The sequence below is a fragment of the Pogoniulus pusillus genome, chromosome 11 (assembly GCF_015220805.1).
Source record: "Pogoniulus pusillus isolate bPogPus1 chromosome 11, bPogPus1.pri, whole genome shotgun sequence".
Taxonomy (NCBI): Eukaryota; Metazoa; Chordata; class Aves; order Piciformes; family Lybiidae; genus Pogoniulus; species Pogoniulus pusillus.
Window position 1 is genome coordinate 8,853,493 of NC_087274.1, and position 23,380 is coordinate 8,876,872.

General features: G+C 47.9%; 1 long non-coding RNA gene across 4 annotated transcripts in view; it reads left to right on the plus strand.

Moving 5' to 3' along the window:
• Nucleotides 1–25: 25 nt before the first annotated feature.
• Nucleotides 26–23,380, plus strand: part of LOC135179287 (uncharacterized) — a 53,914-nt gene continuing 30,559 nt past the window's right edge. For 2 of the 4 annotated variants that reach the window (XR_010303964.1, XR_010303965.1), the window contains exons 1-2: nt 10,726–10,832; nt 11,563–11,663. This is a non-coding gene — a long non-coding RNA (uncharacterized LOC135179287). Of the gene's footprint in view, nt 215–10,725; nt 10,833–11,562; nt 11,664–23,380 lie in introns of those variants that run through there. The other 2 variants (XR_010303967.1, XR_010303966.1) reach the window with 2 other exon arrangements.

Sequence of the window (23,380 nt, forward strand, 5' to 3'; positions counted from 1 at the left end):
CTGAAAGCTGTTGTCTTGGCAGATGGAGAGGCAGCTCTTGTTGCTCCTTTCAGCTGTGACAGGCTTCAAAATTAAGTTCTGGCCAGGCAAATGGAGGTGATGAGTGTTTGGAAGCAGAGGCTCCCTATAAGGGACTGTCCCTGCAAGTGATTGTCCTCCTGAAGTGCCTTCTGGGTGGAATTTTATTATTTAGGATGAACTTCTGCATTTCAAGGTAAGGCAAGAATGAAATGTTGCCTCTGTGTCCTTCTTACCTGGTTGATTCTACGATTCTTAAGACCCCTCAGCTGTGAGCCTACCAATACTGTGGTGCACAGCTCCAGCCTTTGGATGGGATTGCTCTTAGTTGTACTGGTTCTGCCTGGTCAGATGAGCATTGCTGTTTCTTTGTGATGCTTTTGTGGCCTGTCATCACATGGCTAATGGTCTTTTCATCAGATTCTTACTCAGCAGGAAGTGAAAAGACTTAAATGATCACTTGGCAAAGCACTGGGAAAGTATTTTAGTTTCTGCCAGGTTTAGAGAGGTCTTAATACAGCACGCACCTGGGAAAGGCAGAGATTGAGAGGGCTCTGGAGAAGCCCAGAGGTGAGATTTGTAGGGTCCCAAACACATGTTGTCAGATGAGAACCATACATTCATTTCTTAATCCTAAACTTAGAGGCTCAAAGTTAGCATCTGCTAGTTCAGAGCCTGTAGATGGAATGTAAAGTTGCAGTGGAAGTGGATGACAAGGAGAGAAAGAAACTGCAGCATAATATCCTATGGGATACCCAGAGACTGATGCAGCCACATTGCTTCACTCAGTGGTCCCTACACTATGCAGAGCCTTCTCTTGAGTCACTAACACACCAGCAGATAATCTCTGCAGCTTGGCAATTGAATCCTGCTGGAACAATGTTTACACTCTGCAGTGACATGAAGAGATCTTCATCTTTCTTTGAAAGAATTGTCCCATAATTGGCAGTTGGGTGCAAAAGATTAGTTAAATCCATGGTCCATGTACAGCACAACCTCATGATCTCCACGAGGTCACTCCTGATCTGCAAAGCTATTGGGTAAAAGCCAACTGGATTACTGCTTCTGAAGGTTCTTGATTAATGTTTATGCTTAACTCCATCTCACACAGATGAGTATGTTCTTAAATTTACAGCTGTACTTTAAAGTTGGAGCTCTCTCTCACTACTCAGATGTTTGAGACAAGTGTCCTAGCACTAGAGGAGTTGCTGGAGAGAATCTGAACCCTTTCCAAGATCTCTAAAGAAGCCTGTGTAACAGGTTTCAGGAAGCATTATCTCAGGAATGTAATTAAGTAGGTTTTTAAAAGCCCTCTCAGATATGAAGAAGACAGGAGGGACTTGCTTTTGTACCTCTCAATCACAGCACCCATGAGCAGGTGCATTGCTCTCCCATTTCTGCTGCCACACGTGCAGAGCAGAGTCACAGGCAGCGTAAGGTCTGACATGCCTCATGGATTTGCACCCGCAGAGAATCTGGCTGCTTGGAGGTGTTTTAGGAGGCACATTGCAAGCTTTCTGTAGGAAGGCATCATCAGGGCTGCTGAGTCCATTTCCATATAATTGCAAGCAACTGCATGATAGATGTCCAGAAGATCTGCTCCTCACCTCCTGTACATCCAAAGCCATCAAAGCTTCTGCAGAGTGCTGCAATAAGCCTGAGAACTTCAGTACTGAAGATTATATCTGGCAGCAACTACAGTGGGCCAGGAGAAAAGACAGAGATCAAAGGCTTTGTCCTTGGTTTCTGCAGCAGAGATAGAGTATAAATTGTGGCTATTATAGAGACTTTCAGCAGTAAGGGCTCTGGCAGGGTTTTCAGCATCTCCTTGCATTAGAGCATTTGAGAAGAGATCATTTTACAATGGAAAAAAAAAAAAGATGTTAATAACCCCAAGTAATTTCCTGTGGAAACTCAAACCACTGTTACACTTCGATTTGAACTCTTTCTCCTCCTACCTAAAAGACAGAGTTGTACTCTAAAAAAAATGAATCATTCTTCTTCACCGTGCATGCAAGTACAAAGAAGGCAGTACTGGCTTCCAGAGACGTTGTTCTGTTATTGCACAACACAGCATCTGCACAGCCCTCTGCACTGCAGTGGTGGTGCCCAGGAGCCGGCAGAGCACTGACCTGCAGAGCGCAGGGCACTGCCAGGGACAGCAGCAGCTTTGATTAGGCATTCTGAGTTACCTTTCTGTAACTGGAGAAGCTCTGAAAGTTGCAGGCTCGGTTCAGTATTGCTTTTGGTAGCTGATTTTGTTTTGTAAGGTAGGGAGGTGTTCAGTCACTTTAGGTACCCCGTTCTGCTGGTGGAAAAAAAGACAGGGTTTGAGAATTCTCCCTCAAATAAAGATCAGCTCTTTCTAAGGTCTAAACTCTACCTGGAGGAAAATGCAAGACTTTCAGCGTAGAGTCACAGAACGGTAGGCTTTGAGAGGCACCTCTGGAGATCATCTACTCCAACCCTCCTGCTAACACACGTTTGCCTAGATCAGGTTGCACAGGAACGTGTCCAGGCAGGTTTGTAAAGTCTCAGAGAAAGAGACTCCACAGCCTTTCTGGGCAGCCTGTTCCAGTGTTTTACCACCCTCAAAATAAGGAAGTTTCTCCTAAGTTCATATAAAACCTCCTGTGTTGAATGGGCTGCCTGGGGAGGTGGTGGAGTCGTCGTCCCTGGGGCAGTTCAAGGCAGGGTTGGATGTGGCACTTGGTGCCATGGTCTAGCCTTGGGCACTGTGGTAAAGGGTTGGACTTGATGATCTGTGAGGTCTCTTCCAACCTTCGTGATACTGTGATCACCACTGAGAGGAGCCTCATGACCTTCACCGTTTAGATACTTACATGCAGATGCTTTCATCTCTACAACCAAACCTTCTGTTAGTCAGGGGCTTCGGATATTGGAAACTCTTTTCTGTTTCCTGGCTTCTATAATGTTCCTCTGTCCCCACAGAGAAACGACTTTCAGGTGAATAATCTGCATTTCATACAAGCAGCTGCAGGAGGAGCTGACGGGGAGCAGGCAGCTGCTGCCAGGATGTGGCACCCTGCATGGTGCAGAAGGAAAATCCCATCTGCCTTGGAGGAGTGATTTTCATCTTGGTTTTATAAGAATTACATGAAAACTCTTGACAGATGTGAGAAAAGGGTGCAAGCCCAAGGAAGCTCCTGTTGCCAAAGAAACACTTCCCAGTCAAGCCTCGTGGTTGAGGTCAAAGCTCACTTGAGTCGGCAGGAGCTTTCCCCTGGATTTCCACGGGCTTTGAATGAAGCTGGTGTTTAAAATCCAAACAAGAACTCGCACTCTTTCCTCGAAGCAGAGGTTCAGAGCAGAGCTGGGTCCAGCCTTGGGGATGTTTGAACTGAGCAGTGATTCTGCCTTGGAGGCTGGCAGCACAGCATCCTTTTTAAGGTGGATCATTTAAACCTCTTCCAGCAGTAACCACGCTCAGAGCATTGCAGAGCAGCACTGAGATCTCTCAGGTAGTGCTTTGCCTCCTGGCACAACTCTCGGGTGAAGGTGATAGCTGAGTGTGACTCACACCTGCTTGCCTTGCTTAGTCATTTTCCTCCTCATTATCTACCTCCTTCTAGGAGGCTTATTCTTCCCAAACTCCTCAGAGAGGCTCTTGGTACAGGTGTTATGCAGAAAAGAAGACTGCAGCAGCCCAGCAACACCAGGCAGGGACTCATTGCTGCCAATTTTATCCATAAACTGACATTTACCTCCAGATTTTACTGCCTCTGGGGAAGCTGAGAACCATTTGTTATATTTTTATTCTAATGCTTCTCTGGCTTAATTATTTGAGGGTACGTGTCAGAGTCTATCACTGTCAGATGTTGCTGCTGAAAGGGGAATTCAGCCAGTGAAAACTCCAGCTGGGTGGGTACTTACATAGGCTTTAGTGAGAGAGAGCACTGAAGTTCTCTTTGTTCCAGTTTTTCCATTGCCTTTGGATCAGACTTTGTCTCTCTCTTTAGGTCTGTGTTAAACTTGATTTGAAAAGCCTTGACCAAACACAGCAAAGGATTTGCTCCATGTGCTCTACTTCCAGTCCTGAAATTACCTTCCAAACAGCTTTGCCACGGTCGTTTTTCCACCCAGGGCTGCTGCAGTGATGTTGTTGTCTGAGCCCCCATGGGCTGCTAGCCAAGCTCCCTGGGCAGAGGGGTTTGTTGATACCATGCCTAGGTGAGCTGCACGATGCCATGGCTGTGCGCCTCCAGCTGCTGCCAGATCCTTGGCCCCTCCGACCTGGAGAGGTTTGTTCCCCAGGGACTCTCCTGTGTGTCACCATGCTGGCTACAGCTAATGAGGAGATCCAGGAGCAGTAATAAAGAAACCACAGGGATCTGTTTATATATCAGAGGAGGGGTTTGGACCCGTTTTTTAATTTCATGGCAGCTTGTAGTCAATCAGAAAATCAGAGTTCAGAAACTCAGAGGCTTAAGAGCTGAGCGCTAGGAGCACAGTTTGCCCCTGCAGGCTGTGGGCAGCCAGGTGCATTTACAATTCTTCACTAACCAGCCTGGGCCTAGACCAGCATATTTATGTAAAAACACTAATACTTTTAGTACTGAAGACAGCCCAGAGCTTGGGCCTCTGCATTTTGTCTAGGAAATGGAATATTTTGTTTCCCCCCACTAGCAGCATGAGGTTTTTTTGTCTCCTGGCAGAGCACAAAAGCTCTGAAGTGCATGACACATGGCAAAGAGAACATCGTAATCTGCTCTGCCATATGATCAGCTCCCACTGCAGTGGGCACGTTCCTGGCTCCACAGAGCTTCACAGCCATAGAAGTGTTCCTTGTTCCTTGCTTCCTGATGGGAATCTGTGCCTTTGCTTTAGCTATCTGCAATCATTCACAGTATCACAGTATCATCAGGGTTGGAAGAGACCTCACAGATCATCAAGTCCAACCCTTTACCACAGAGCTCAAGGCTAGACCATGGCACCAAGTGCCACGTCCAATCCTGCCTTGAACAGCTCCAGGGACGGCGACTCCACCACCTCCCCGGGCAGCCCATTCCAGTGTCCAATGACTCTCTCAGTGAAGAACTTTCTCCTCACCTCCAGCCTAAATTTCCCTTGGCATAGCCTGAGGCTGTGTCCTCTTGTTCTGGCGCTGGCCACCTGAGAGAAGAAAGCAACCTCCCCCTGGCCACAACCACCCTTCAGGTAGTTGTAGACAGCAATAAGGTCACCCCTGAGCCTCCTCTTCTCCAGGCTAACCAATCCCAGCTCCCTCAGCCTCTCCTCGTAGGGCTGTGCTCAAGGCCTCTCCCCAGCCTCGTCGCCCTTCTCTGGACACGCTCAAGCATCTCAATGTCCCTCCTAAACTGGGGGGCCCAGAACTGAACACAGCACTCAAGGTGTGGTCTAACCAGTGCAGAGTACAGGGGCAGAATGACCTCCCTGCTCCTGCTGACCACACCATTCCTGATGCAGGCCAGGATGCCACTGGCTCTCTTGGCCACCTGGGCACACTGCTGGCTCATGTTCAGGCAGGTATCAATCAGCACCCCCAGATCCCTCTCTGTCTGGCTGCTCTCCAGCCACTCCGACCCTATCTGTTTGCTCTCAAAATGTGCAGTGTTAATGCTTAATGTAAATATAAAGTGTACCTAGGATTGCTGAAGGGTGGGGTTTGTAGTCCTGGGCACTGCTGTTGTTCGGGCATCTCCAGAAGAGACACTTTGTTGATGGATGCTTCTGCAGGCAGCTGCTTTGACGTGAAGAGCATATCTCTAAGGGTAGGTAGTACTTGCAGAGTTGGTTGCACTCATGGCAGCCAGGCTGAAATAGGGTGAAATCCCTTTTGTCCCATCTGGGTGACTGGTAGGGTGCTAGTGTGGGAGTCATAAAGAGCTCTTCTACCTTCTGTCGTGCCCACCTGGGTACATTTGCTGCTGCTCGTGATGGTCAGGCACTGATGTAGTGACGCCTGTCAGGGCAGCTCTGGCAGTGATGATGCAGAAGTGTGTGGCTGCATTGAACAAGCACAATCAAATGGTTCTTTTGAGCGGTCCCTGATGGAAACTGCCTCAGTAACCTCTACAAGATAAAGAGTAAGGCATGACAAAACGAGAGCCCAGGTGATACAAGTGCAATTGTTTGTAAAGCAGAGGCTTCATTATTCGCCACGAGTGATCAGCAAATCTTTGACTGAAAACTGCTTCCATTAAGATTTGACATTTAAAAAAGCAGGGATTTATCTTCAGTAGGATTTTCCTACACTGGGCTCAACAGGAGAAATGAAAGATAAACATCACCCTCAGAGGCAGGGTCTGTGCAGGGAGAGCCTAGTGAGTGCAGCTGAATAGCTTCAGGCTTTTTGTTCCTGCTGGTGGGAAGCAGAGAGACTTGGATACAGGGCTGCAGGAGCACCACTCTGGGGGAGAGGAAGCTCTGAGTGGGGAATCACTGAGCTCAGAGAAAATGAAGCATCTTGGGGTGGCGTCAGTCAGACTGACCGATGCAGCCTTTTCATCCCCTTAGCTGCAGCTGTAGGATGCTCTGGGGGTGCACTGAGCCAGGGGCTCCAGCATCCTCTTCCTCTCACCCAGCTACAGGCTCACACCCCACAGTGGAGAGGCTGAAGGGAAGGAAGCTGCATGTCTTTGGCCTAAACTTGGGTTTGTAGGCTTCTAACCAGAGCCACAAAGAGCTGCACCTGGACTTGGAATCAGGATTGATGCTCAGTCCTATAAAGAGTTGCAGGAGAGTTTGTGTGCCCTGAGCTACAGGCGGGAATAGAAATGCCTCTGATCTGGCAAGGTTTGGGCCAGAAGCATGCATTTGTGAGGTGTGAGACTTGGGAAAGGAAGGATGGGAGGTGGTGTTGCAATAAAGACTTAGACCTGGGGATTTCTCTTCACAGCCACCTATTAGGGGGTGGATTTTTGTTTATTTTTTTGCTGCAGTGCAGAAAAGAGGCTGGGATTTCCCTGCCTTCCTCAGTGCTCAGAGGGAAGCTGTGCAGAGACACGAGCAGTTTTACCTGTCAGCATCAGGGGAGATTGGGCTGCTGAAAAAGAGCCTTATATTGTTCCCCAGACAGCTTGGGTGGGAGATCAGTAAAAGATAGGTATTCTCTGATAGGGGATAATCAACTTTTCTCTTGCAAGATCCAGGCTGCCGAGCTGTGGCCTGGAGCATCTTTCCGCAGTGGGACAATAGCAGGAGCTGTGTTGTTCTTCACTTCCCCAAGAGCTCTCTATCCCCTTCTTCTCCCTGACCTGTTCAGAAATGCCTCCCTATTGGCTTTGAAAGAAGGTAGGAGGGCATCTGACATAAGCACTGGGATTCAGGGTGGGGTTTAGAGAGTTTTCTTAGATATTAAGATGATGAAAGCAAGCATTTGATTGAAAATCACTGTGATTTAGGCAGTTTAGGGATTTAATTTTGAGGGTCCAAGCTGTAAAATAAACCTGGAGCACAACCTTCCAGCATCCCAGCTACTTGTTCGGTGCTCAGGCTCACTAGACAGCCTGCACATGGGTGGAGGTTTCTGTATGTACTGCAGAAAGTGGCTGAAAAAGGAGCTGCTGATGACAGGAAAGGGAAGGAGCTGAACATTATTACAATGATCTTTTTAGTGACAAGTCCTGACTTCTGGTAGTTCCTTCTGCTCATGCTAGTAGTTAGCTGTGGACCTCCTTGTTGTCTTCTGTCAAAGCTAGATCTCGTGCAGGGACCCTATGTCTTAGTTTTGAGTACCTGGAGGGGAGTGAGAAGAATACTGGAACATGTCCAGGGAAGTGCCACAAAGCTGGTGAGAGGCCTGGAACATAAACCCTATGAGGAGAGGCCGATGGAGCTGGGGGTGTGCAGCCTGGAGAAGAGGAGGCTCAGGGCAGACCTCATTGCTGTCTACAACTACCTGGAGGGAGGCTGTAGCCAGGTGGGATTGGTCTCTTCTCCCAGGTAACCAGCAACAGAACAAGGGGACACAGTCTCAATTTGTGCTAGGAGAGGTCTAGGCTGGATGTTGTTAGGAAGTTGCTGGCAGAGAGAGTGATTGGCATTGGAATGGGCTGCCCAGGGAGGTGGTGGAGTCACCATCTTTGGAGATGTTGAAGCAAAGCCTGGATGGGGCACTTAGTGCCATGGTCTAGTTGACTGGACAGGGCTGGGTGCTAGGTTGGCCTGGATGATCTTGGAGGTCTCTTTCAACCTGGTTGATTCTATGAATGTCAAACTGCCTAAGGAAGCATTTGAGCTGGGGGGGATGGATGGTCTGACCTGCCCTGGGCTGCACATGCTCACCTGGCCACCAGTGAGAGGAGTACTCAGATGAGGAATCCCTCCTTAGATCTTCATGGGATCAGTTTGAAGTATGTCACCAACCAACCCATTAGCTGTCTGGTGGTCTCATGTAGCCTTGCATGTGCCAACCAGCAGGAACAAAAACTCGTGTGGGGTTGTACAGTGGGCTTTGAGAATGGCAGTGGTCTCTACATTTTGCACTAGAAAGCCTAAAAATTCTTGTTTCAGACCCAAGTCTCTTTGGAAAAGAGGATTTAAGCACTTGTAAAATGTTACTCTGTGTGTTCCATGCTGTTTTTCTCTGGTAAGGGAAGCTGCCTGCACCGCATTATGGATTAGCATAGCTAAAAGCATCGCCAGTTATGTGGTTATTAGAATGATATATTTGCATTCACAACTAGGATGTATATAACTGGAATGGTAATGCATGCTAATTAAATACCAATTAATCATAAAAAAAAAAGAGTCTTGAATCCAGGCAGCTATTGCAGACATAGTAAATACTCATTGCTTATGGAGAACAAATCAGGTGTGCTTTAATATGCAGCCCTAGTCCTACACAAACACATTGTGCCAATTATTTGGAGCAGATTTAATGCTTTCCTCGTTCATTTTACACAGCTCCAGAGTGACAGACATTGTAATGTAGTTGACTGCTTTTACATTATTGCACATTAATGCTTCCAGCTGCTCACACTGGGCTGGCTCAAATTTCAACCATCAGAAAATGGGCAGATTCATTGAATTTTACCCTGCAAGGCAGAGGGCTTTGCTTGTGCTTTAATCCAGCTGGGCCATCCCCATAGGCTGCTGGAAACCATCTTTCTTTGTATAGTTTGGAGCTTTATGACTCTGGCAGGATATCTTACAGGGCTTTGTCTGCAGGCTTCAGAAACTCAGTGGTGAAGAATCCAAGTCCACACAGACCTGAGAGCATTTGAAGCTTCTGATTGAAGAAACATTCAAAGTTTGCGTTGCCAGAGAGGGAAGCAGAGTTTTGTGCACTGTCTCTGATGTGAGTTCTGTGCTGTAAGTTGAGAGTTGTGTTATGGGCCTGGGGGTGGAAAATCCAAGCTAAATTAGATGAACATGCTGGCTGTTGCGTACTGTAAACTGATGATGAGCAAAGGGAAAGGAAGCAAAGACTGCAGCCAAGCAGGGCTAATTAAAGAGCTGCTCTGGCTGGGCATGATTCAGCCAGGACACTATGTTGCAGCCAGGACTCTCTGTGCCCACTTGCTCGTGGTGGGCAACACTGTGCCAGACATCTCTGTCGTGCACACCAGGAGGGTTTTTCTTGCATTGAGGCCAGTATAGGACTGGGGCTGAGACACTAAGCTGGAAATTTCCCCAAATCACCTCACCTTGCTCCCTGGAGCATCCATGGTGTCAGGCTCTTGGTGCTCCTTTGTCATCCCCCACAGAAAGGAGGTTGAAACCAGCTGAGATGCTAGGGACCAGGGCAAATGAAGGAAGAGCAGGAGAACTGAGGAAGGCCACAGGATGTCAGGGGTTGGAAGGGACCCAAAGAGATCAAGGTGATTAAGAACTGATGTGCTGTGCAGTTAGGAATGGGGTAATGAGATCTGGAGTAGCATTAGTGTCTAACCCGACAGCTCCCAAAAAGAGTCTACGTCCTGAGGCACGTTCACCTCCCAGTGTCTGGCTTCTGATCCAGGACTCCAGAATCCCTGGCTTTAGCATTTGTCCCTAAACAACTGTGAAACCCTCTGGAGTGGAGCCTGCTCTGTTTCCCTTGGCTGGGTGATGCAGGAGGGTGACAGCTGACGGCTGCGTTCAGAGATGTGCTTAACCCTGGTATTTGACCAGAGCTTCCCTGGCTCGGGGTGGCAGGTACTGGACCCTGCAGACAGCAGGTCTGGGGGCCCCTGTGGTGCATGGTCATTCTCTCCATTTTGTTTGTTGTTTGTTTGTTTAGGTGGACAAGTTTTACACACATGCTATGAGTTCCTAAGTCACAAGTTGGGCAGTGACAGGGCTAAGAGATTTCGTGCAGCCTCTGTTGTATGAACAGGTATTTCTGTACCACCTCTGTCATGTAGTTTCAGGAATTACTAAAGCCTTGATGAAGAGATGTAGAAGTGCCTCCAAACTCAACACATCTCAGAACTGGCCTTATTAGAAAAGGGTATATTGATTCTTTGCTAAACTATCACTTTTTTAAATGCCTGGAGCTTCTCTAGTTACCTGTTGCACCATTTAAGGGTTCCAGCATAGGGTAGTTAAGACTTTTACTTCCCATTCTTCTGATGACTTTGTTCATCCTTGCTGCTAGAAATCAGACTCACTGATTTGGAAGGTCTTTACCTTTAATTTCAGCTCCACGTGACACCTTAAATGTAAGATTTCAGCTCATTTGGTTTCATTCAGAAACCAATCAACCCAAATAATCTTCAGCTGTAGGCAGTGAAACTAAATTCGAGCACTTCTCAGAGTGTTTTCCAGAGGTGCTTGTCTGAGCTCAAGCCATGCTGCATTTATAGGACAATTTAGGCCTGAAGCTTACTTGAGACTTCATCAGCAAGGTAAGAGAGTGCTAGTGATTATTATAATTTTTCAGGTGAAGACATCTGAGTGGCAGAATGGCTGTGTGCTTCCTTTAAAGTTGCTGCCTTTCTCTCCTTTTCCCCCTAATATTTAGGAATATGGAGGCTAGTTTGGTGTTACTTGCTCTGCTGATCCTGTTGTCTCACAACAGAGAACAGCAAACTTGCCATTCCTAACAGCATGATTTATTGCTGTGTATCAACAAGTGAAAATGCCATTTTACTAAAAGCTCAGTACACACAAAACCCAGCCTGCATGGCAGCTGCAGGAGCAGCGACAAGTGGTGTTCACCTAAGCCATACAAATGCAGAAATGCTGGGGGTGGTAAAGCAGAAGTCAGATATAATTCTGCATCCTCAGTAAGCTGGCAGCTTGGAGATGCTAGGCTGGCTGTTTGCATTCTGCCAGCCTCAGGAAATGCTGTGCTGATGTAGTGCAAGAGTTATGATTCTGCATGTGCCAGGCAGGCAGGTCTCTCCCTGACAGCAGCATCTTTCTCTTGCCCATGGAAGCACAATTCTGGATTGTGCTTGTGTCAGGTCCTGCCAGCTCCTACCACCTATTAATCACTGCAGATTACTTAAAGACACTCTCTGGGTAGCTGTGTCAGAAGAGTTGATGTCGGTCTGTTAACCCATCTGGTAGTAATCCTGAGTTAACGACTGTCCCATGGCCTAAGCTGTTAGTGGCTCTCAAATCTATTCCCAGAAGACCAAAGCAGCACAGTATCAACCCACTGAAGTTAAGGCTAATGGAGCTGGCTTGGGATTAAACTCAGCAGAGAGAAGAAACTTGAAGCAAGTTTTTGAGTGAGTATGGGGAATGTACTTATGCTTTTTGAAGGCTAAATGGGTGATATTAAAAGTCATCATAGACTTCTTTCATTAGGCTAAATTCACTGGAGAGTGCTTTGCTATTCAGGAGAACATTGTGTGGAACAGAAATTGCTCAGCCACAAAGCAAGCTATAAAAAGGGTAATGATTTTAAGGCAAAGTTAGATACAAGCAGTGAGAATGTTAGGAGCTGTGTTATTCCATTTTCTGTGGCAATGCACATCTGCTTCTTTCATTGCAGTTCAAGTTTTTGTCTTGTTAGAGAGCTCTGAGTTTGGGAACAGAGTACTTGACTGTGCATTTCTGCTAGACCTTTTAGAAGCCTGCATCCTAGTGCCAGCATTTAGGTGCTAAGCTTTTGCCTTCTGGCTTTGCTTTAGCAATTTCACTGACTCCTGTGTGGAATTAATGGCTATTTCTCACAAATTAAAGAAAAAAAAAACCCCAAACAACAGAATCCTGATTCTGTCCCTTTCAGAAGTCTGGGTTCAAAATGCCTCCCACTGTATTTTTTAGTCACTGTGTCTCGCTGGATCAGACCATGGAATGGAATCACAGAATGCATTGGGGGAGTTGGAAGGGATCTTAAAATAAGCAGGGACATCTCCAACTAGATGAGGTTGCTCAGAGCCCAGTCAAGCCTGACCTTGAATGTCTCCAGGACTGGGGTCTCCACCACCTCCTTGGGCAATCTGTTGCAGTGTTCCACCACCCTCATAGCAAAGAACTTCCTAACCTCCAATCGAAATCTACCTTTAAGTAGTTTAAAACCATGGTGATAACTTGGACAAGAAGAGAAGAGTAGGTTTTTACAGATGTCTTCAGACTTGGGGCAAGGAGGGGCATTAGTTTTGTCCAGCAGCCTCTTTGATAATGATTTTATTGTGTGGCTTGAACAGGGCAAGCTGAGGCAGAAGAAAAATATATGTCTTTGTCACTGCTGTGGAGAAACCCAAGGGTGGGCTGGAGATCAGCCTCTGAATGCAGCTTCTGTCACTCTGTACGAAATGAACCCAGCATTTTTCATGCCTCAACAAAAGATGGCATGGTGTTGTGAAGTTGGACCCAGGCTGGAGCTGCTGTGGTGTTGGTGGCTGCTGGGTGAGTCAGGACCCAGGCTGGAGCTGCTGTGGTGTTGGTGGCTGCTGAGTGAGTCAGGACCCAGGCTGGAGCTGCTGTGGTGTTGGTGGCTGCTGGGTGAGTCAGGACCCGGGCTGGAGCTGCTGTGGTGTTGGTGGCTGCTGGGTGAGTCAGGACCCAGGCTGGAGCTGCTGTGGTGCTGGTGGCTGCTGAGTGAGTCAGGACCCAGGCTGGAGCTGCTGTGGTGTTGGTGGCTGCTGGGTGAGTCAGGACCCAGGCTGGAGCCGCTGTGGTGTTGGTGGCTGCTGGGTGAGTCAGGACCCGGGCTGGAGCTGCTGTGGTGTTGGTGGCTGCTGGGTGAGCCAGGACCCAGGCTGGAGCTGCTGTGGTGCTGGTGGCTGCTGAGTGAGTCAGGACCCAGGCTGGAGCTGCTGTGGTGTTGGTGGCTGCTGGGTGAGTCATGACCCAGGCTGGATCTGCTGTGGTGTTGGTGGCTGCTGAGTGAGTCAGGACCCAGGCTGGAGCTGCTGTGGTGTTGGTGGCTGCTGGGTGAGTCAGGACCCAGGCTGGAGCTGCTGTGGTGTTGGTGGCTGCTGGGTGAGTCAGGACCCGGGCTGGAGCTGCTGTGGTGTTGGTGGCTGTTGGATGAGTCAGGACCGAGGCTGGAGCTGCTGTGGTGTTGGTGGCTGCTGAGTGAGCCAGGACCGAGGCTGGAGCTGCTGTGGTGTTGGTGGCTGCTGGGTGAGCCAGGACCCAGGCTGGAGCCGCTCTGGTGTTGGTGGCTGCTGAGTGAGCCAGGGCCGAGGCTGGAGCTGCTGTGGTGTTGGTGGCTGTTGGGTGAGCCAGGACCGAGGCTGGAGCTGCTGTGGTGTTGGTGGCTGCTGGGTGAGTCAGGACCCAGGCTGGAGCTGCTGTGGTGTTGGTGGCTGCTGGGTGAGTCAGGACCCGGGCTGGAGCTGCTGTGGTGTTGGTGGCTGTTGGATGAGTCAGGACCGAGGCTGGAGCTGCTGTGGTGTTGGTGGCTGCTGAGTGAGCCAGGACCGAGGCTGGAGCTGCTGTGGTGTTGGTGGCTGCTGGGTGAGCCAGGACCCAGGCTGGAGCCGCTCTGGTGTTGGTGGCTGCTGAGTGAGCCAGGGCCGAGGCTGGAGCTGCTGTGGTGTTGGTGGCTGTTGGGTGAGCCAGGACCGAGGCTGGAGCTGCTGTGGTGTTGGTGGCTGCTGGGTGAGTCAGGACCCAGGCTGGAGCCGCTCTGGTGTTGGTGGCTTTCCCAGATCAGTGGCATGAGCAGGAAGGAAGAGTTTGCTGAGACTAAATGTGACACAGTGGAATAAAGTGTTCCCCTGAAATGTGTTCTGCAGCCAGAATAGCAGCAGCCTTTCTGCCAAGGAGTGGGCCTGCTGCAGGAACAGTTTGGCAAAGGAAAAAACATAGCCAAATTTGTGCTAGGCAGCCTGGTAGTGGGTGGCTGGATTTTGATGTCTAACTGACATTGAAATTCATTTTCACTTGCAAAGCATCTCTGAATGAAAGGGAATAGTAGCGCAGATAACTCTCTTTATGTAGTTTTCTCTCCCTTCGCCTCCATTTACACATCTCCATTGAAATTCTTGAAACCTGAGCAGCAAGACCAGGAGACAGTTTGTAATGAAACCCTCACCATGGACCTGAGCACAGGGCTAAGAAATGAGCTATTGCAATAGCAGATGCTCTTGGGTTTGTTGAAACTTTGTCTTGGAAGGGATGAGCCAGAAGGACTCCTAAGAAGAAGAGGAAAAAGATGCTCTCCTTTCAGTGTAGCATGCTCTTTTGGAGCAGTCATTCCTGGGAGAAGTATCAAGATTCCCAGCACTGCTGTGTGGGATGAATGGAAGAATCATCACCATGTAGAAGCTGGTGTGGGTCTACTTGGGAAAGAGCAATCAGATTTCAGCAGTTGTGCTTGACTGCTGTTACTTGTTCACTCTGAGCAAGCAAGAATGAACTTCTCATTGCCTGGCTTACAAACTGAGGCAGTCTGGCTGCTTTGTTCTAGTCAGTCTGCTTAACAAGGCCAAGTGCCAGGGTCTGCACTTTGGCCACAACAACCCCAAGCAGTGCTACAGGCTGGGGGCAGAGTGTCTGGAGAGCAGCCAGGAAGAAAGGGACCTGGGGGTGCTGGTAGATAGTAGCTGAACAGGAGCCAGCAGAGTGCCCAGGTGGCCAAGAGAGCCAATGGCATCCTGGCCTGGATCAGGAACAGTGTGGCCAGCAGGACAAGGGAGGTTATTCTTCCCCTGTATTCAGCACTGGTCAGGCCACACCTTGAGTGCTGTGTCCAGTTCTGGGCTCCTCAATTCAAGAGAGATGTTGAGGTGCTGGAAGGTGTCCAGAGAAGGGCAACAAAGCTGGTGAGGGGCCTGGAACATAAACCCTATGAGGAGAGGCTGAGGGAGCTGGGGGTGTGCAGCCTGGAGAAGAGGAGGCTCAGGGCAGACCTCATTGCTGTCTACAACTACCTGAAAGGAGGCTGTAGCCAGGTGGGGTTGGGCTCTGCTGCCATGCACTCAGTGACAGAACAAGGGGACACAGTCTCAAGCTGCACCAGGGCAGGTTTAGGTTGGATGTTAGGAAGAAGTTCAGCATGGAAAGAGAGATTGGCATTGAAGTGGGATGCCCAGGGAGGTGGTGGAGGTGTTTAAGAGGAGGCTGGATGAAGCACTTAATGCAGTGGTTTAGTTAATTAAAAGGGTTAGGTGATAGGTTGGACTTGATGATCTTGGAGGTCTTTTCCAACCTGGTTAATTCTGTGATTCTGTTCTTGCTGGGAGGAACTTTGAGCTTCTGAGGCTGAATTTAAATACTGGGTAAGGTGTATTTGACAACACATCTGTCTTGCCCTTCTTAGGGCTTTATTCTAGGAACAAGGGAGGACTGGGACTTGGGTTACAGATGCCACAGAGATGTCAGAGCTGCAAGAAAAAGGTTATTTCTTGTAACATTCTCTTGTTGACTGAGTAAATACATTCTGGAGCCCATGAGAGGTGATAAACAAGGGCAGCCCCTGGAGACATGTTGCATTCTGGTGCTTTTCAAAGTTCATCCCTGCTTTGAAGCAGCCTGTTCTTGTGAACAGTCTTAGAAGTGCAGCCCAGTGTGGAGCCAAAGGCTTGGCTCTTCATTAATCACAAGCCCATTGTGGTATAAATGAACCCTCAAAGAAATGAGTCAAAAGTTAACTGCAGCCCAGGTCTGAATATTTTCTGTACTGTTACCTCAGAGCATTTAGGGAGTCTGTGAGGATTAAAGGGTGCTTTGTCCCCTTGCATTTCATTTTGGGGCTTAAAATAATCTCAATTTGCACAGCTGGGGGAGTGTGTGTGGTAACCACTACTACAACAGAATCCACTGCTACAACTTTTGCTATGAAACAGCCCTGAGCAGCGTAAGAGAAACTACTTTTGGCTCCAGACCTTTGCTGTTCTGAAGCTGGTTCCTTCTAGTGGCTCTTGCCAGAGAGGACCCTTCCTGGGGTTTGAGCCTCTGACTTCATGTGTAAACTTGGACCAACTGCCTCCACCTTCTGTGCTTCCTAGAGCAGTTCCCAAACAAAAGCCTGCTTGCTATAAATTCCCAGTGCTGCTTTGGCAATGCAAATATTCACTTTTCCATTTTCTTTCTCTGGGTTTTGTTTCCTTTCACCTTTTAAGTTTCTTCCCATTTGCCCAGGGGAGTGCTTATGTTCTCAGATTAAAAACAGAAGTTTGTTCAGTATTCTGTGAAGGTTAATTTATTAAAAATCTAGTTTCAGTATCCTTTCAAATGGTATTTCCATATAAAAATATTTACTTTACTAAACCCACATCTTTCTGATGGAAAAATGTCTGGCCAAGTAAAAAGTCAACCACTGTTTAGTAGTGTCAGTGTATAAATGTTTCTGTGATACAGCTAAGATTTTTATGGGATAAAGCAACTGCAGATAATTGGTTAAGTTCTTATTTTTTTTCTAAAGTTAATTATCATAATATTCTTTTTAGCTAAGTTATGAAACAATCATATCATAGAAGCAACCAGGTTGGAAGAGACCTCCAAGATCATCCAGGCCAAAATAGCACCCAGCCCTATCCAGTCAACTAGACCATGGCACTAAGTGCCTCATCCAGGCATTTCCTCAACACCTCCAGGGACAGCAACTCCACCACCTCCCTGGGCAGCCCATTCCAATGCCAATCACTCTCTTTGTGAAGAACTTCCTCCTAACATCCAGCCTAGACCTCCCCCAGCACAAATTGAGACTGTGTCCCCTTGTTCTGTTGCTGGTTACCTGGGAGAAGAGCCCAACCCCACCTGGCTACAGCCTCCCTTCACATAGTTGTAGACAGCAATGAGGTCTGCCCTGAGCCTCCTCTTCTCCAGGCTGCACACCCCCAGCTCCCTCAGCCTCTCCTCACAGGGCTGTGCTTCAGGCCCCTCCCCAGCTTTGTTGCCCTTCTCTGGACACATTCCAGCACCTCAACATCTCTCTTGAATTGAGGAGCCCAGAACTGGACACAGCACTCAAGGTGTGGCCTGACCAGTGCTGAGTACAGGGGCAGAATAACCTCCCTTGTCCTGCTGGCCACACTGTTCCTGATCTAGGCCAGGATGCAATTGGCTCTCTTGGCCACCTGCACACTGCTGGCTCATGTTCAGCTACTCTCTACCAGTAACCCCAGGTCCCCTTCTGCCTGGCTGCTCTCCAGCCACTCTGTCCCCAGCCTGTAGCACTGCTTGAGGTTGTTGTGGCCAAAGTGCAGAACCCTGCACTTGGTCTTGTTAAATCTCATCCCATTGGCCTCTGCCCACCCATCCAACCTGGCCAGGTCCCTCTGCAGGGCTCTCCTACCCTCCAACAGATCATCACCTGCTCCTAGCTTGGTGTCATACTGTAGGATGTAGAAGATCACAGTAAGGCTCTAGAAAGGTTAAACTGTGAAACATTCATGTATTTTTTTTTTAAATCATTGCATTAAAGAAGTAATGGAAGTTAGGTAACAGCTGCAAAGATTTTGTGTCAAACTACCTCTAGCCAGTTCAGCTGTGGTTTGCAGTTGTAGGTAGTACAGATCTGTGGTGGTCTGAATTGGAGAATTTTAGACCTGTAGTCTCAGGAGCCAGTCTCTGTCATAGCAGGTTTCCAGACCACTGGCTCCAAGTGGCATTAGAAAGTGTGTGGCAAAAGTTCTGAAACCATCCTTGTGAGTTGTGACGTCCTTTGACACTCTAAGCTACTTTGAGAAAGAATATTGCTTTGGAAGTAAAGAAAAGAAAAGCCCAAACAACAACCACCTCTAAAATTACTCTTTGTTGTTTTGTGTTGAAAACAAGAGAGGGAGGTGAATTGTTAAGGGAGTAAAGTCTCATCTCTTCTGGAGTCCATACCAAAGACCAAATCCAACCTGAGCTGATAGCAGCTTGTGTTTATTACAGAGTTAGCGGTGTTTTAATATCCCTCTGCTGGAAAAGCACATGGAAATTGCCCCTAACTTATTAAATTAGACTACTAAATCCCAGAGTTCTCTCCAACAAGGCTTCTTCTTTCAGGGCCAGACAACCCTGTAAAAGCCAAAATGTTATTAGGAGAGAAGGATTAGCAAGGAAAAGAAATGATAACCATTAGTCTTAAGGGAACAGCTCTTCTCTCTTGATGGTCTGGGTAGAGATTCCTCCAGCACTCTCCGTGTCGTTTTCATCCTCCAGGGAATGGTTGTCATCCCTTCTGGGGCACAAACTCCTTTCCCAAATTCAGGAATCTTCTAGCAGCCATTGCTTAACAGCACTACCGCATCAGTGTGACACAGTGCTCCATGACCTGTCTGCAGGCTGTTCCTGTGTGAGTGCAGATCTGCTCTGTTTGCTGTGACTGTGATAAGAAAGGTGGTGGGATCTATCAGAAGATGGGAAATGATTCTGGAGGTGAATTAGTGGTAGCAGATGAAGTGACACTTAAGCACTTGTCCTTAGCATTTGTGAACAGCAGAATAGCTGAATACAACATAGGGTTATTTAATGTATGTACAAAGCATTGTCCATGTTGCTTCTCACAAGGATCAGTCTCTGGCAGCTCTACAAACTCAGCAGAACAAGTCCAGGTCTGCAACTTGCAGATCCTTCCCAGTGGTGTTCTTCCATCCCTGTGAGCTGTGCTAATTAATGGAAGGAGACACTGGTTTAATTGGGCTGCATGCAGATCTCCAGTGAAACAGATTTTAGCTGTTGAAAATCGATAGGTAGAATCAATCTACAGTAAAGATCAAGTCCTTTACTGATTAAATTTAAACTTCATCCTTCTTTGAGCACAAAATATTTACATCTTTAACTTCTTGAACTCTTATGGAGGTCTTCAGGAGGAAAGAAAAAGGGTGAAGAAAAATCTTTGTTTCCTTGGTAAGTGAAGAGGTAATCCTATCACAGCTGCTTGTGCTCCTGGCTCTCCACTGTATGGTCTGTTTAAAACCCCTCAGGCTTCCAGACCTTTCCAGTTTTATGCAGATCATTAGCAAAACCAATAACTGCTGCTTTCACTTTTTTGTGCTTTCTGGGTTGCTGGGATGATGTTTCCAAGCAGTGATAGGCACAGAGGAGTTGTGGGTGGCACGGCAGTGTGGAAGGTCCTTCACCTTGACACACTCACTGCCCTTTTATTCCTGAGCATGAATATTTCCTCTTCTGCAGTGATGCTATTTGGTTTGCAGAAAACAATACAGAGACAAAATAGGAGGTTTTCTCCCAGGGCTATGTTGCTCAAGGCCAGACAAGAGCCTGAAGTGTGGTTATGAGAGTATCTTTAACGTCTTGTCCCAGCCTTGCCATTCAATCTAGAGACCTTGTCACAAACAAAGATGGTGAAGTGTTGCATGATGTACAAAATCAGAACCAAAGAGCCTCTTCTGCACAGGTCTTATGCTTCCTCCTGCAATCCATGCCTAGCAATTTAAAAGCAAGAAAAATCCCTGAGCAGGACTAAGAGGGAGATGTTTGCTTTACCACAACAGAAAGCTTTCTGGGGGCCTGGTTACAAACTTCAGATTTCTAGGTGGTGCAAAAAGCTTCAAGCCAACCCATTTTTGATTGCAGCCTATGAAGTCTCCAAAAGGCAATGCATATCTCAAGGCAGATGCTATCCAATGGCTGGCAATGTGCTGCTGATTCTGCAGAAGGGAGAACAGAGGAAGGATAAGCTCCTGACTGATGCAGCCCACCAAGCAGCAGCCAGTGCTGGGTGAAAGCTGGTCCTGACCACCTCTCCTTGCAGATTGCACCTGATTGTCATGCAAAAAAGCAGTAGATAATATCTGCAAATACAAAAGCAACTTGAGCACTTATTGCCATGGTCTAGTTGATTGGATAGGAGTGGGTGATAGGTTGGACTGGATGATCTTGGAGCCTGTCCAGTCAATTAGACCATGGCACTAAGTGCCTCATCCAGGCTTTGCTTGAACGCCTCCAGGGACAGTGACTCCACCACATCCCTGGGCAGCCCATTCCAATGCCAATCACTCTCTCTGCCAACAACTTCCTCCTAACATCCAGTCTAGACCTCCCCTGGCACAACTTGAGATTGCATCTCCTTGTTCTGTTGCTGGCTGCCTGGGAGAAGAGACCAACTCCTACCTGGCTCCAGCCTCCCTTCAGGTAGTTGTAGGCAGCAATGAGGTCTGCCCTGAGCCTCCTCTTCTGCAGGCTGCACACCCCCAGCTCCCTCAGCCTCTCCTCACAGGGCTGTGCTCCAGGCCACTCACCAGCTTCATCACCCTTCTCTGGACACATTCCAGCACCTCAACATCTCTCTTGAATTGAGGAGCCCAGAACTGGACACAGCACTCAAGGTGTGGCCTGACCAGTGCTGAGTACAGGGGCAGAATAACCTCCCTTGTCCTGCTGGCCACACTGTTCCTGATCCAGGCCAGGATGCCATTGGCTCTCTTGGCCACCTGCACACTGCTGGCTCCTGTTCAGCTACTCTCTACCAGTAACCCCAGGTCCCCTTCTGCCTGGCTGCTCTCCAGCCACTCTGTCCCCAGCCTGTAGCACTGCTTGAGGTTGTTGTGGCCAAAGTGCAGAACCCTGCACTGGGCCTTGTTAAATCTCATCCCATTGGCTTCTGCCCACCCATCCAGCCTGGCCAGGTCCCTCTGCAGGGCTCTCCTACCCTCCAACAGATCAACACCTGCTACTAATTTGGTGTCATCTGCAAGCTTGCTGACGCTGGACTCAATCGCCTGGTTCAAATCATCAGTAAAGATATTGAACAGGACTGGGCCCAGCACTGATCCCTGGGGGACACCACTAGTGCCAGCTGCCAACTGGATGTGGCTCCATTCACCACTACTCTCTGGGCCTGGCCCTCCAGCCAGTTCTTGACTCGTATCTGAGTGAAATGATACAATAAGTAGGAAGGTTAATAAATAAAAAGGAGTTTGTAAAACCGGCTGTTGGATTTCACCTTTCGGTGTGATAAATGAAAGAGCTTAGCTCATTGTAGCTGGCTCTTGAAAACAAGCCTCTGAGCTGATTATTTAATTGAAATGTAAGCTTCTGACACTTCATGTGTTACAATGGCAGACAAGTTGTGGGCTTGGAAGGGAGCCATGCGTTTGCACTAGCAGGAAATTAAAGCTGCCAGCTCCAGGCTGATACTGTGTGCTGGTGAGTCAAAATGTGATGACAAAAGAAGCTGTGTTTCAGAAACAAAACGTTAGCACTGATTTATGTTTCTCCCTGTCAGCAAAAGAGGGTGCCAGTTGCTGAGAAATATGATCCTGTCCAGGCCCTAGCTCCTTCTGAGTCTTGCAGAGAACTACCCATGCACGTTTTCATGGGTAAAAGCCCATGTTGATTATTTTGAGGGTCTGCAGAGAGCTCTACACCGTGAGCCAGTACCCTCTGCGCTCACCAGCACTGATGTGTCTGAGGGTGTCACCATCTTTCATTTGCTTAAAATCATTGTTTTTTAATTCTCTAATCTTCTGGCAGCAGATGCTCCCAGGCTGCTGGCAGAGGCAGCAGGCAGCACACCCAGGACAGATCCCTTGTTATCACAGTTTTCTCTTTCCCTGTCTGAAGCTATCCAAACTTGCAGCCCAGAAGGAAAAGAACCAGAATGTAGACTATCAAAGTGTTCTGATCAGTAATTGTGCATCGTGTCAAGCTGATAATGATCTCCTTGTCTGCATCCTCAGGAAGTAAGAAAGATAAAAATGCCTGTGTACAGTGATCATCAGAAAGTGGGAGATGTGGGCACAGGCAGTGTTGGCTCCTTACTGGCTTTTGGCCTCGTTGTGCTGGCTGGGACTGCCCCCAGTTTAATTGCACAGCTGTGGGTATAAAGTATTTCCATGCTTTTGTTTAAAACCTTCTGCCTTGAGGTTTCATTTGATGTTCTGCAGTTAATGAATTGCAGGAAATGGTGAATAGTTGGGCAAGGTATTAGTGTGTGGAAAACCACTTATTCCATTGATGTGATGTTAACCTACCTAAATCCTTCACCTGTCAGCTTTAAAATATGAGAGCACATGATCTTTAATGGGAGAAGTGCTACTTAGCATCTTTTCTAGCTCAGCAATGAGTGCAAGGTTCAGCTGGTACTGAATATCTGACCACCAGCCTGTTCTCTCACAGTCATTTTCAGATTTGGGTGGCTGTAGCCTGCTGTCAGGAGAGATTTGTTTCTCTCATCACCTTCACAGCATTTTCATCCCTCAGGGGTTGGGTGGGATGCCAGGCAGCTGCAGCAGAGGGTGGCTTCCTGGATCTTCTACTCAGTGCTCTATACTAGGGGATTTGCCATTCATCTCCTTTGTATGCTGCTCTTGAGGGAGTATTCTGCTTTCCTGCAGGCACATAGGTTGGTGAGATGTGACAAGACATCATCTCTTCTCAGGTGCTACACTTGCATTCTGTAGAAGCCATGCTAGTGTTTCTCACTGCGTTTGCAAAGCACTCACAAGTCTTAAGAAACATGAATCTCCTCTGAACAAGACAGAGTTCATACTGGTGTTGGTTCATAAGGAAGGAGCTTTTGAAGTCCAGTAAAGTTTCTGTGGTTCTCAGGAGAAAAACTGGGACATTGCTCTCTTGTGGCAACGTGAATAAAGCCATTGATTTTCTAATGGAGACCTCAATCAAAGAAAAATGAGGAAGCTTCGATTCACTTCTCACCCTCACCACAAATAAGGCTGCCAACTGCCAGGAGAACGTTCTGATGATTGTGCTGTGTTGGTCCTCTTAAGAGGCAAGTGCTTTAAAGGGAATTATGCTAATGATGTGCTCGTTGTCTGAGCTGGTTTAATGAGTTTAGCGGCTGTTGCAATATTAAATAGTTTGCACTTCAGAAAAATACCTCCTGTTCCACTCCAAAAAGAGCTTTTGCTTTTGTTCTGGATACATCACATGTAGATCTGTCCTCTGCCAAAATATCTGCTGGTTTGGACACCGCAGTCCTCTGTGGATTTGGCAGCTTTGGAGCTAGGGTCTTGGAGGCTGTGCTCTGAAGTGGTCAGTAAATTATATGGGAGTTGGACATTCCAGAGAGGATGGGAGAGTGGCTAGAGTGTGCTTTACGTGTGTGTGTGTGTGTGTGTGTGTGTGTTAAAAA